Source organism: Babylonia areolata, chromosome 1 (genome assembly GCF_041734735.1).
Source record: "Babylonia areolata isolate BAREFJ2019XMU chromosome 1, ASM4173473v1, whole genome shotgun sequence".
NCBI lineage: Eukaryota > Metazoa > Mollusca > Gastropoda > Neogastropoda > Buccinidae > Babylonia > Babylonia areolata.
The window spans coordinates 99,279,168-99,291,505 of NC_134876.1; the positions used below are offsets into that span (position 1 = coordinate 99,279,168).

Consider the following 12,338-nt stretch of genomic DNA (forward strand, 5'->3'; position numbering starts at 1 on the left):
CAGACAGGTAACAGAGAAACAGACAGGTAACAGAGTAACAGACAGTGCAGACAGGTAACAAAGTAACAGACAGGTAACAGAGTAACAGACAGTGCAGACAGGTAACAAAGTAACAGACAGGTACCAGAGTAACAGACAGTGCAGACAGGTAACAGAGAAACAGACAGGTAACAGAGTAACATACAGGTAACAGAGTAACAGACAGTGCAGACAGGTAACAGAGAAACAGACAGGTAACAGAGTAACAGACAGGTAACAGAGTAACAGACAGTGCAGACAGGTAACAGAGTAACAGACAGGTAACAGACAGTGCAGACAGGTAACAGAGTAACAGACAGGTAACAGAGTAACAGACAGTGCAGACAGGTAACAGAGTAACAGACAGGTAACAGACAGTGCAGACAGGTAACAGAGAAACAGACAGGTAACAGAGTAACAGACAGTGCAGACAGGTAACAGACAGTGCAGACAGGTACCAGAGTAACAGACAGGTAACAGAGTAACAGACAGTGCAGACAGGTAACAGAGTAACAGACAGGTAACAGAGTAACAGACAGTGCAGACAGGTAACAGACAGTGCAGACAGGTAACAGAGTAACAGACAGGTAACAGAGTAACAGACAGTGCAGACAGGTAACAGAGTAACAGACAGTGCAGACAGGTAACAGACAGTGCAGACAGGTAACAGAGTAACAGACAGGTAACAGAGTAACAGACAGGTAACAGAGTAACAGACAGTGCAGACAGGTAACAGAGAAACAGACAGGTAACAGAGTAACAGACAGTGCAGACAGGTAACAGACAGTGCAGACAGGTAACAGAGTAACAGACAGGTAACAGAGTAACAGACAGTGCAGACAGGTAACAGAGTAACAGACAGTGCAGACAGGTAACAGACAGTGCAGACAGGTAACAGACAGTGCAGACAGGTAACAGAGTAACAGACAGGTAACAGAGTAACAGACAGTGCAGACAGGTAACAGACAGTGCAGACAGGTAACAGAGTAACAGACAGGTAACAGAGTAACAGACAGTGCAGACAGGTAACAGAGTAACAGACAGGTAACAGAGTAACAGACAGTGCAGACAGGTAACAGAGTAACAGACAGGTAACAGAGTAACACGGCAGACAGTTAACAGGTTGACAGACAGTGCAGACAGGTAACAGAGTAACAGACAGGCAACAGAGTAACAGACAGTGCAGACAGGTAACAGAGTAACAGACAGGTAACAGACAGTGCAGACAGGTAACAGAGTAACAGACAGGTAACAGAGTAACAGACAGTGCAGACAGGTAACAGAGTAACAGACAGGTAACAGACAGTGCAGACAGGTACCAGAGTAACAGACAGGTAACAGACAGTGCAGACAGGTAACAGAGAAACAGACAGGTAACAGACAGTGCAGACAGGTACCAGAGTAACAGACAGGTAACAGAGTAACAGAGTAACAGACAGGTAACAGAGTAACAGACAGGTAACAGACAGTGCAGACAGGTAACAGAGTAACAGACAGGTAACAGACAGTGCAGACAGGTACCAGAGTAACAGACAGGTAACAGAGTAACAGACAGTGCAGACAGGTAACAGAGTAACAGACAGGTAACAGAGTAACAGACAGGTAACAGACAGTGCAGACAGGTAACAGAGTAACAGACAGGTAACAGAGTAACAGACAGGTAACAGACAGTGCAGACAGGTAACAGAGTAACAGACAGGTAACAGACAGTGCAGACAGGTAACAGAGTAACAGACAGGTAACAGACAGTGCAGACAGGTAACAGAGTAACAGACAGGTAACAGAGAAACAGACAGGTAACAGAGAAACAGACAGTGCAGACAGGTAACAGAGTAACAGACAGGTAACAGACAGTGCAGACAGGTAACAGAGAAACAGACAGGTAACAGAGAAACAGACAGGTAACAGAGTAACACGGCAGACAGTTAACAGGTTGACAGACAGGTAACAGAGTAACAGACAGGTAACAGACAGTGCAGACAGGTAACAGAGAAACAGACAGGTAACAGAGAAACAGACAGTGCAGACAGGTAACAGAGTAACAGACAGGTAACAGAGTAACACGGCAGACAGTTAACAGGTTGACAGACAGTGCAGACAAGTAAGAGACTGAAAAGAAACAGACACACAGACAGACAACAGACAGACAAGACAAACATGGTGTGGTGCTGTTGCCGGACCATGTTACTGAGCATGGCTAGCGGTGTGGGTGAGAAATTACACTGCCTCTCGCTCTCTGCGTCTGTGACTGGGCCCGGAGGTAGGGATGTGCGTATGTGTGTGTGTGCGTGCGTGTGTGTGTGTGTGTGCGTGCGTGTGTGTGTGCGTGCGTGTGTGTGTGTGTGTGTGTGTGTTCTTCTTTCTGTTTGTGTGTGTCTGTGTGTGTGCGTGTGTGTTCTTCTTTCTGTGTGTGTGTGTGTGTGTGTGTGTGTGTGTGTGTGTGTGTGTGTGTGTGTGTTAGTGTGTGATGTCTGCATGGGTTTAGTGTCTGGCTTTCTTTTTACCTTCTCTACTTAGAAAATCCCCCACCACCACCACCACCACCCGGGAACCCACCCCTCTCCCCACCCCTCCTCCCCACCACCCACCCCCTCACCTCCGGCCCCATTCCTCAAGAAACCCCTCTCCCTCTCTCTCTCCTCGCACCACTTTCTCTCTCTCTCTCTCTCTCTCTCTCTCTCTCTCTCTCTCTCTCTCTCTCTCTCCTCGTCTCCCTCCCTCCCCCCTCTCTCTCTCTCCGTTTCTCTATCTCGCTCTTTCGCTCTCTCTCTCCGTCTCTCTCCCTCCCTCGCTCTCTCCCCCTCTCTCTCCCCCCCCTCTCTCTCGCTCTCTCTCTCTCCTCGTCTCCCTCCCCCTCTCTCCCCCCCCTCTCTCTCCGTTTCTCTGTCTCGCTCTCTCTCTCTGTCTCTCTCCGTCTCTCTCCCTCCCTCCCTCCTCTCTCTCTCTCTCCGTTTCTCTGTCTCGCTCTCTCTCTCTCTGTCTCTCTCCGTCTCTCTCCCTCCCTCCCTCCTCTCTCTCTCTCTCTCCGTTTCTCTGTCTCGGTCTCTCTCTCTCTCTCTCTCTCCGTCTCTCTCCCTCCCTCGCTCTCTCCCCTCTCTCTCTCCCTCCTCTCTCTCTCTCTCTCCCCCCCCCCTCTCTCTCCCCTGTCTCTCTCTCTCTCTCTCTCCCCCCCCTCTCTCTCTCCTCTCTCTCTCTCTCTCTCTCTCTCTCTCTCTCTCTCTCTCTCTCTCTCTCTCTCTCCCTCTCCCCACATCTTTTGCTGATGTGTGTGTGTTGTTGTTTGTCTGTTTGCTGTTGGATCTACCACGTTCCCCACCTCTGCTCCTGTTTCCACTCCCCTCAGTGCTCTGCTTGTGTTTGGGGCTTCACGAGTGTATTAGCTCGCTGATGTCTGCTGCTGGGGTCTCGTCAGTAGATGTTGTTAGTGTCTGTCTGTCTGTCTGTCTGTTTCTCTGTCTCTGCGTCTGTCTGCCTTTGTCTCCCTGTGTCTGTCTGTCAGTGTGTCTGTCTGTCTGTCTTTCTGTGTTTGTCTGCCTGGGTTTATCTGTCTGTCTGTCCGTCTCTGGATGAAGAGGGCAAAAAGACAGAAGAAAAAAAGAAAGAGAAGCTTTGGCTTTGACGATGTAGACAACAACTGGGGCACAGTGTTTGATTTCTCTGTCGGAAGAGAGAGAGGGGGGAAGGGAGAGAGAGGGGGGAGAGAGAAAGAGAGAGAGATGAAGGGAGAGACAGAGAGGAAGGGAGAGAGAGGGGGGGAGAGAGGAAGGGGAGAGAGAGGAAGGGGAGAGAGAAAGAGAGTGAGATGAAGGGAGAGGGAGAGAGAGGAAGGGAGAGAGGGAGGGAGAGAGAGAGAGGGAGGAGGGAGGGAGGGAGAGAGAGAGAGGAAGGAAGGGAGGGAGGGAGAGGGAGGGAGAGAGAGAAAGAGAGGAAGGGAGGGAGAGAGAGAGCAAGGGAGGGAGAGGGAGAGAGGGAGGAATGATGGAGGGAGAGAGAGAGAGGAAGGGAGGGAGAGAGAGAGAAAGAGAGGAAGGGAGGGAGAGAGGAAGGGAAGGGAGAGAGAGAGGGAGGAATGGAGAGAGAGAGAGTGGAAGGGAGGGAGAGAGAGAGAGGAAGGGAGGGAGAGAGAGAGAGAGAGAGGAAGGGAGAGAGAGAGAGAAGGGAGGGAGAGAGAGAGGAAGGGAGGGAGGAAGACAAGAAGAGAGAGGGGGGAGAGAGAGGGGAAGGGAAAGTGAAAGAAAGAGAAAGAGTGAGAGAGAGAGAGGGGGGGAGGGGTACCTGGTACACCACTGCCACACACTCTCTGACCTGGTTGTCTCGGTTCTTTGTGTGGTGTGTGTCTGCAGTGGGGTCGCCGAGTGAAGGGTGATATGCTGGCGTAGTTCGTGCACTGGCAGTGCGTCAGTGTCTGTGTGTGTGCCTCGGATTTGAAGCGCGGAGCGTGCGTAAAAAGTTTACCCATATATATATATATATATATATAGAGAGAGAGAGAGAGAGAGAGAGAGAGAGAGAGAGAAGTCATAAAAACATTCTTTTTTTAAACTTTTTTTCACTTCGAGTGGCATTGGACGTGTCGTGTGTGTGTGTGTGTGTGTGTGTGTGTGTGCGTGTGTGTGTGCGGCGTGTGTGTGTGTGTGTGTGTGTGCCAGTTGCAACACCCACGCTCATCGAGTCCCCTAACACCCCCCCCACCCACCCACCCACACACACACACACTGGCACACACACACACACACACACACCACCACCACCACCACCCGCTACGTCCCTCACGCGGACACTTCAAAGCTCACGGGTGCAAACTCGTGATCGCTTTAAAAACGAAACATGTGATGATAAAAAGTTCATGGACACGTTGATTGCTTTTTCGTGGGACAGAGACGTCAATCCCTCAAAAAACTGACAAAAACAAAACCACGAAAACAACGGCGAAAGGGCAAAACCGGTAAACACTGACTCTCCCCTCCCCTCCCCCCCCCCCCCACCCCCACCCCACACCCCCACCTCTCTCTGTCCCAATCCGTCCCCCCACTGACACCACCCTCATCCGTCTCAAAAAAAAAAAAAAAAAAAAAAAAAAAAAAACGGCGACACACCTGACTCGGATTGCACCCAACACGTTCGTCTCATAACTGACAAAAAATGATATCCTTCGACAGTGGAGATGGGGCGATTGTATTGTATTGTATTGTATTGTATTGTGTTGCGTTGTGTTTCGTTGTCACAGTGTTTCGTTGTGTTGTATTGTATTGTATTGTATTGTGTTGCATTGTGTTGTATTATGTTGTATTGCGCTGTATTGTATTGCATTGTATTGCGTTGTGCTGTGTTGCGTTGTGTTGTATTGTATTGCGTTGTACTGTATTGTATTGTATTGCGCTGTGTTGTATTGTATTGTATTGCGTTGCGTTGCGTTATTTTGTAGTGTAGTGTAGTGTAGTGTCGTGTAGTGTTGCGTAGTGCATTGCATTGCACTGCATTGCATTATGTTGCATCGCATCGTATCGTATCGGATTGGATTGGATTGGATTGGATGCATTGCATTGGAAAGCGTTGCATTACATTGCCGCCGTTACATCGCGGCGTCAGTTGTAGTGTAGTTTTGTGTAGCTAAGTGTAGTCTCGTGTAGTCTAGTGTACTGCACTGCACTGTATTGCATTGCATTGTGTTATAATTATTGTGTTGTATCACATTGCATTGCATTGTGTTATAATTATTGTGTTGTATCACATTGCATTGGATTGTGTTGTAATTATTGTGTTGTATCACATTGCATTGGATTGTGTTGTATTGCATTGTAACATATTGTATCGTATCGTATCGTATCGTGTTGGATTGGACTGCACTGCATTATAGTGTAGTGTAGTGTAGTGTAGTGTAGAGTAGTGTAGTGTAGTGTACTGGTGTAGTGTAGTGTAGTGTAGTGTAGCGTAGTGTACTGTAGTGTAGTGTAGCGTAGTGTAGTGTAGTGTAGCGTAGTGTAGTGTAGAGTAGTGTAGTGTAGTGTAGCGCACTGTATTGCAGTACATCGCATTGTGTTCTACTGATTGCATTGCATTTTATTTTATTCAGGTATCGTATTGTATCAGTTTCAGTTTCGGACAAATCCATATACGCTACACCACATCTGCTCAGCAGAGGTCTGACCACTGAGCAGCATAACCCAATGCGCTTGTCAGGCCGGCTTGAGTTCATGCTTATGTATTCTGTGTCGCCCATCAAAGTGGAAATTTACAGGACACTTTCCAGAATGTTGCCATGGGCTCTTTTTCAGTGCCTACTGCACACCCCGGGACTTTGATCGGTTCATCGTCTCATTCCAAAAGACAAGATGCACGGGGTTGATTTTCCTGTCCGGTCAAACTTCGAAGAAAGGGTAAGGGCGGGATTCGAACCCAGACCCTCACAGATACTGTACATGACTGGCAGATATGCTCCTCCATCCTGTTGTCCTCCATCCTGCCGCCTTCCTCCTTCTATTATCGTATCGTGTTGTGTTGTGTTGTGTTGTACTGTAGTGCATTGTATTGTATTGTCACGTGTATCGTATGGTATCGTATCGTATTGTGTTGTGTTGTACTGTACTGCATTGTATTGTATTGTCACGTGTATCGTATCGTATCGTATCGTATTGTGTTGTGTTGTGTTGTACTGTAGTGCATTGTATTGTATTGTCACGTGTATCGTATCGTATCGTATCGTATTGTGTTGTGTTGTACTGTACTGCATTGTATTGTATTGTCACGTGTATCGTATCGTATCGTATTGTACTGTATTGCATTGTATTGTATTGTCACGTGTATTGTATTGAATTGTATTGTATTGTATTGTATTGTAGACCATCACTCAAGATGTAGGCAGATGTCTGACAGGACCATAACCAGTCGACTGACCCTGACCGTGGACACTGGCTTTCTGTTCTTCTCCTCATTCTTCACACGGAGGATGGTGCCAAAATGGTCAAGACGCTTACTGCTGTGTCGATGTTGTCGAGCGTATATGGATTTCTCCAGACGCAGTGACGCCTCCTTGAGAAACCCAGTGAACCTGAAACTGTTCTCCGGCGACGGCTGCGCCGTGCTCTGGCGCTGTGCTGTGCTCTGTGTGTGTGTGTGTGTGTGTGTGTGTGTGTGCGTGCGTGCGCACGCGTGTACATGTTTGAAAGCCGGAGAGACAGCAGCGAACGATCCTGTTCGGTGAAGAACAATGATACTAACATGACGGGCCTGTGGCGCAATGGATAACGCGTCTGACTACGGATCAGAAGATTCCAGGTTCGAATCCTGGCAGGCTCGATTTTTTTTTTTTTTTTTTTTTTTTTTTAAGTTCTTCTTCTTCTTTTTCACCAAATTACTTGCTTTTACGTATCTTTCACTTCATATATATATATATATATATATATATATATATATATATATATATATATATATATATATATATATATATAATATATAATATATGTATTGTATTGACTCTTTTTGTTTCTTCTTGTTTGGCTGATTATTGTATGATGTTTCATTTTATGTCACTCAAACCTAGAGTATGCTCTCAAAGCCAGACCTTCGCCTACATAATTATAATGATATGGGGGAGTCCCTCAGTCCCCAAGCTTCAGTTGACTCCACTGAGGAAACTCAGTGAAACTTGCAGTGATACTGGTCAGTTTAGCACAGCACTGACAAACATACCGTGCAGCAGGACAGACATGTACAGAGAAAACAAACACTGACACGCCCATTATAGGGGGAGGGGGTACTAATGTGGGGGAAATGACAGAAGGTGGAACTGAAGACTGAGGACGAAGAGGAGGAGGAGATGAAGAAGAAGAAGAAAGAGAACCACAACAACAACAACAAGAGCAACAACAACGACGACGACGACGAAGACGACGACAACAACAACAGCAACAAAACAACAACTTCAGAGGGTCCAAAGTGAAGGGGAAGAAGAAGAAGGGCCGCCAAGGAGAAGACTCGGAGAAAAAGAAGTCGAAGTATCTCAAGGAGGCGTCATTCAGTGCGCAGTTCGGACAACACACAACATTTGCATTTGCATTTCTCTTTTTATCACAACAGATTTCCCTGTGTGAAATTCGGGCTGCTCTCCCCAGGGAGAGCGCGTCGCTACACTACAGCGCCTTCCATTTTTTTTGTATTTTTTCCTGCGTGCAGTTTTATTTGTCTTTCCTACCGAAGTGGATTTTTCTACAGAATTTTGCCAGGAACAACCCTTTTGTTGCCGTGGGTTCTTTTACGTGCGCTAAGTGCATGCTGCACACGGCACCTCGGTTTATCGTCTCATCCGAATGACTAGCGTCCAGACCACCACTCAAGGTCTAGTGGAGGGGGAGAAAATATCGGCGGCTGAGCCGTGATTCGAACCAGCGCGCTCAGATTCTTTCGCTTCCTAGGCAGACGCATCACTCCACATTGACTGACAGGGCAGATGCCCCACAGTAGCACTGATTACCCAACGCGCTTGTCAGGCCTTGAGCGCAAGCTTATATATTGGTGTACCTATCGTACATGTCAGAGTGGATTTCTTCTACAGAGTTTTGCCAGATGACATCATGTTTCATCATCGTCTCAGTCATCCAAAATGATAGACGCTCAGTTTGATTTTCCAGTCAAACTTTGAAGAAAGGGCGAGAGCGGGATTCGAACCCAGACTCTCACGGACACTGCACTGGCAAGCAAAACAGTGAATTCGGCACTTCCCTGCTGCGTGAGATGAGAATTTGCAGATTCATGACAACAGGGGCGTGACAACTCAAGGCCAGTAACCGTTTATGAACAGTGCAAGAAAGTCGAAATTGAGTTGTTGCCCTTAACTCTCGAGGGCCATTCTGCACACTTGACAAGACTACAAGAGAAATAAGGAGACAGATATTCATAAAAATTATACAGAGAGGGCACTGGAGGGGTGTAAAGTGAGAGGGGGGGGGGGTACATGGGGACAGGCAGACAAACAGAGAGTGAGAAAGGTTAGGTTGATGGATGGGGGAGGGGGAGGAAGATGGAGATATTATAAAAATCACAAAGTATAGGGGTCTATGAAGGAGAGAAAGGAAGGAAGAAAGAACGCGGGAAAAGTACGAAGATATGCGTTGCGATGCACACGTTTGCATGCACACGTGTCATGTATGTGGAGCAGTGGCCTAGTAGTAACGCGTCCGCCTAGGGACTGAGAGAATCTGAGCGCACTGGTTCGAATCCTACAGTGCCTGGCAGTATTGTTTCCCCCTCCACTAGATATTGAGTGGTGGTCTGGACGCTAGTCATTCGGATAAGTCGATATACCAAGGTCACGTGTGCAGCATGCGCTTAGCGTACGAAAAAGAACGCACGCCAAAAAATAGTTGTCCCTGGCAATATTCTGTATTTTTAAAAAAAAATCCCGATTCGATAAGAAAACAAATAAAATTGAAGGCAGGGGAAAAAAAATAAAATAATGGGTGGCGCTCTCAGTGTAGCGACGCACTCACCATGGGGAGAGCAGCCCGAATTTCACACAGGGAACACCGCTGTGCAAAGGAGTAATACAATATAAAACAATGCAATGCCTGTGTGTGTGCTGTGTGTGTGTGTGTGTGTGTGTGTGTGTGTGTGTGTGTGTAGGTGTGTGTGCGTGTGTTTGTGTGTATGTGTGTGTGTGTGTGGTGCATGCGTGCGTGCGCGTTTGTATGTGTATGTGTGTATGTGCGTGTGTGTGTGCATCAGTCTCTGTGTGTGCACGTGTGTGTGTCCGTGCGTGTTTGTGTGTGTGTGTGTGTGTGCGCGCGTGCGTGCGTGCGTGTTTGTGTGTGTGTGTGTGTGTGTGCACGTGTGTGTGTGTGTGTGTGTGTCAGTGCCAGTGCATGCATGTATGTGTGTCAGTGTCAGTGCACGTGTGTGTGTGTGTGTGCGTGTTTGTGTGTGTGTGTGCGTGCGTGCACAGTACTAGTAGTTGTTGTTCATCCATAATGCTGTTCTGTTCCCACAATGTTCAAATGTTGATCAGTGATCAAAATGCTGGAAAGAGAGAGGGGGGATGGGGTAAGGGGGGTGGGGGGGTACGAGGTTCTGTGGGACTTGCATGATCTTATTTTCTTATTTATCATCATTATTGTGTTTTTATTTTATCTTAATTTATTGTCATTATCTTCTCTTTTCTTCTTTTTTTCTTTTTTTTTTCCCTCAATGCCTGACAAAGCGCGTTGGATTATGCTGCTGGTCAGGCACCTGCTTGGCAGATGTGGTGTAGCGTATATGGGTTTGTCCGAACGCAGTGACGCTTCCTTGAGCTACTGATACTGATACCATGAACTATTAAGGGGACAAAACCCCAACTTGCCCTGCACGATATTGCTTAACCTGATTAGCTCCCTTGTTGCACTGTGCTTCGGACTGAAAACGAATGTCTGACGTTTGGGTATGTGAACGTGTACACGCGTACGTATGTGAAAGTGTTTGGTGGGACGGGGGGTTGTGTGTCAGTGAGTGTCTGTGTGAGCATAAGTATAAACGAATGTGTGTCTGTGTGTGTCCTATGTGCGAGTGTTTTACGTGCACTGTCATGTGTGTGTGTGTGCGTGTGTGTGTGTGTGTGTGTGTGTGCGTGTGTGTGCAGGCGCCGCAAATATACTGAGCGAGTGTGTCGCAGAGTGTGTAGTGGAGAGGGAGAAAGTGAATGAACAAATGAAGGATTGTATGGATATTTGCTGGGGTTTTTTGTTTTTTAATTAAACAATTATGTTTTTACACAAGTACAAAGATCTGTCAGGTGACTTATTTGCACACAGCATATTCCATACCAAAATCAAGTTCTTGGCAAGTGTGTTTGTTGCTACTTTGTTGGTTTTTTTACTATTGGTTTTTCCCAATAATTGGGTTCTCTATATTGTCAGAGTTCTGTACCCTCATGGTACATTTAACAATTTAACTACATATTCCAGGTCAGACTTTGATTTTTTTTTTTAACTGATACATCCCAATACATGTCTGTTATTTCATTGATTTTCACGGGTTGATCTGATATTAACCCAAAAAATCTGTTTAGAAGGAATGAAAATAACAAAGATATGGGAAGGTGGCGTGGACAAAAGGTAGAGACACCAACACAAACTGTGTGCAGTGGTGGCCCAGTGCTATCATGTCCACCTCGGAAGCAAGAGAATCTGAGTGCATAGGATCAAATCCCACACTTGCCAGTATCCCCCCCACACCCCCCTCCACTAGACCTTGAGTGGGGATCTTTATATTAGTCATTCAGATAACATAACTGAGGTACCAAGTGGAGCATGTACTTAACACATATAAAAGAACCCATCACAACAAAAGTGGGATTGTTCATGTCAAAATTCTGCAGAAAACTCCACTTTGATAGGAAAACCAATGCACTCACAGGCAGAAAAAGAAGGGGATGGCACTGCATTGAAGCGATGCACTCTCCCTTGGGAGAGCAGCCTGAATATTATGCAAAGAAATCTGCTGTGACAAAATGCAGTACGATGTGCCCAACCAGATTTAAAACATTGTTAACAGTTACAATAAAGCTGTTACTAGCACAGCAATTGCATTTGCCAGTACAAAGTTTCCCATCCTCACCATCACAAATGCAACATACCCATTAAAGTATCTCACATTTCCAGAACCAAAACAACAGGTGAAACTTGTCTTGCTTTTTGTTCAACTAGGCCGAAAGAGAGAGAGAGAGACAGTGTGTGTGCATGCACATAAGTAAAGAAAAAAACAACTGATACAGTGAGTCAGTAACACACACATACACACACTGCACAGATGTACGCTGATAACACACCACAGTGATTTTTCAATGTTTATATTTATTCCAATCAGTATTTTACACTCAACACTGAATTCAAACAATTTCTTGAATCATGATCAAGTTGTCTAGAAAAACTGGGGCCTGGGGGTGGGGAAGGGGGGAGGGGAGTGTGGGGAAGGGGGGAGGGGGGTGTGGGGTGGCCCAATGTCCACAATTATGGGAGCTGGGGTGAATAATATTGGACTTTTACTACAAAAAACTAAAGTAGGACACATGTTATAGCATACACAATGAAATGGCACTGTTCTGCCAAAGCACTTGGATACACATAATGACATATCACCGAATCATACTTCTACCACAGCTGCAGAGACAGACATTGAGGACATGGGAGAGGGGGAGATACAATGTGATTGGTGAACAGTATATGCATGTGTGTGTGCGCGCAATCATGACCATGTCATGTCTGGTTTACCTCGCAACACATAACCACATATACCGGTTTGTTTGTTTTTTGTTGCTGTTGGGGGGTGGGGGTGGGGGGGGGGGGTTGGGG

At 46.5% G+C, this 12,338-nt stretch overlaps 1 non-coding gene across 1 annotated transcript; it reads left to right on the forward strand.

The window, feature by feature from the left end:
- Nucleotides 1-7,241: 7,241 nt before the first annotated feature.
- Nucleotides 7,242-7,314, forward strand: Trnar-acg (transfer RNA arginine (anticodon ACG)). The gene has a single exon. It is a non-coding gene; the product is annotated as a tRNA-Arg (tRNA).
- The last annotated feature ends 5,024 nt before the right edge of the window (nucleotides 7,315-12,338 follow it).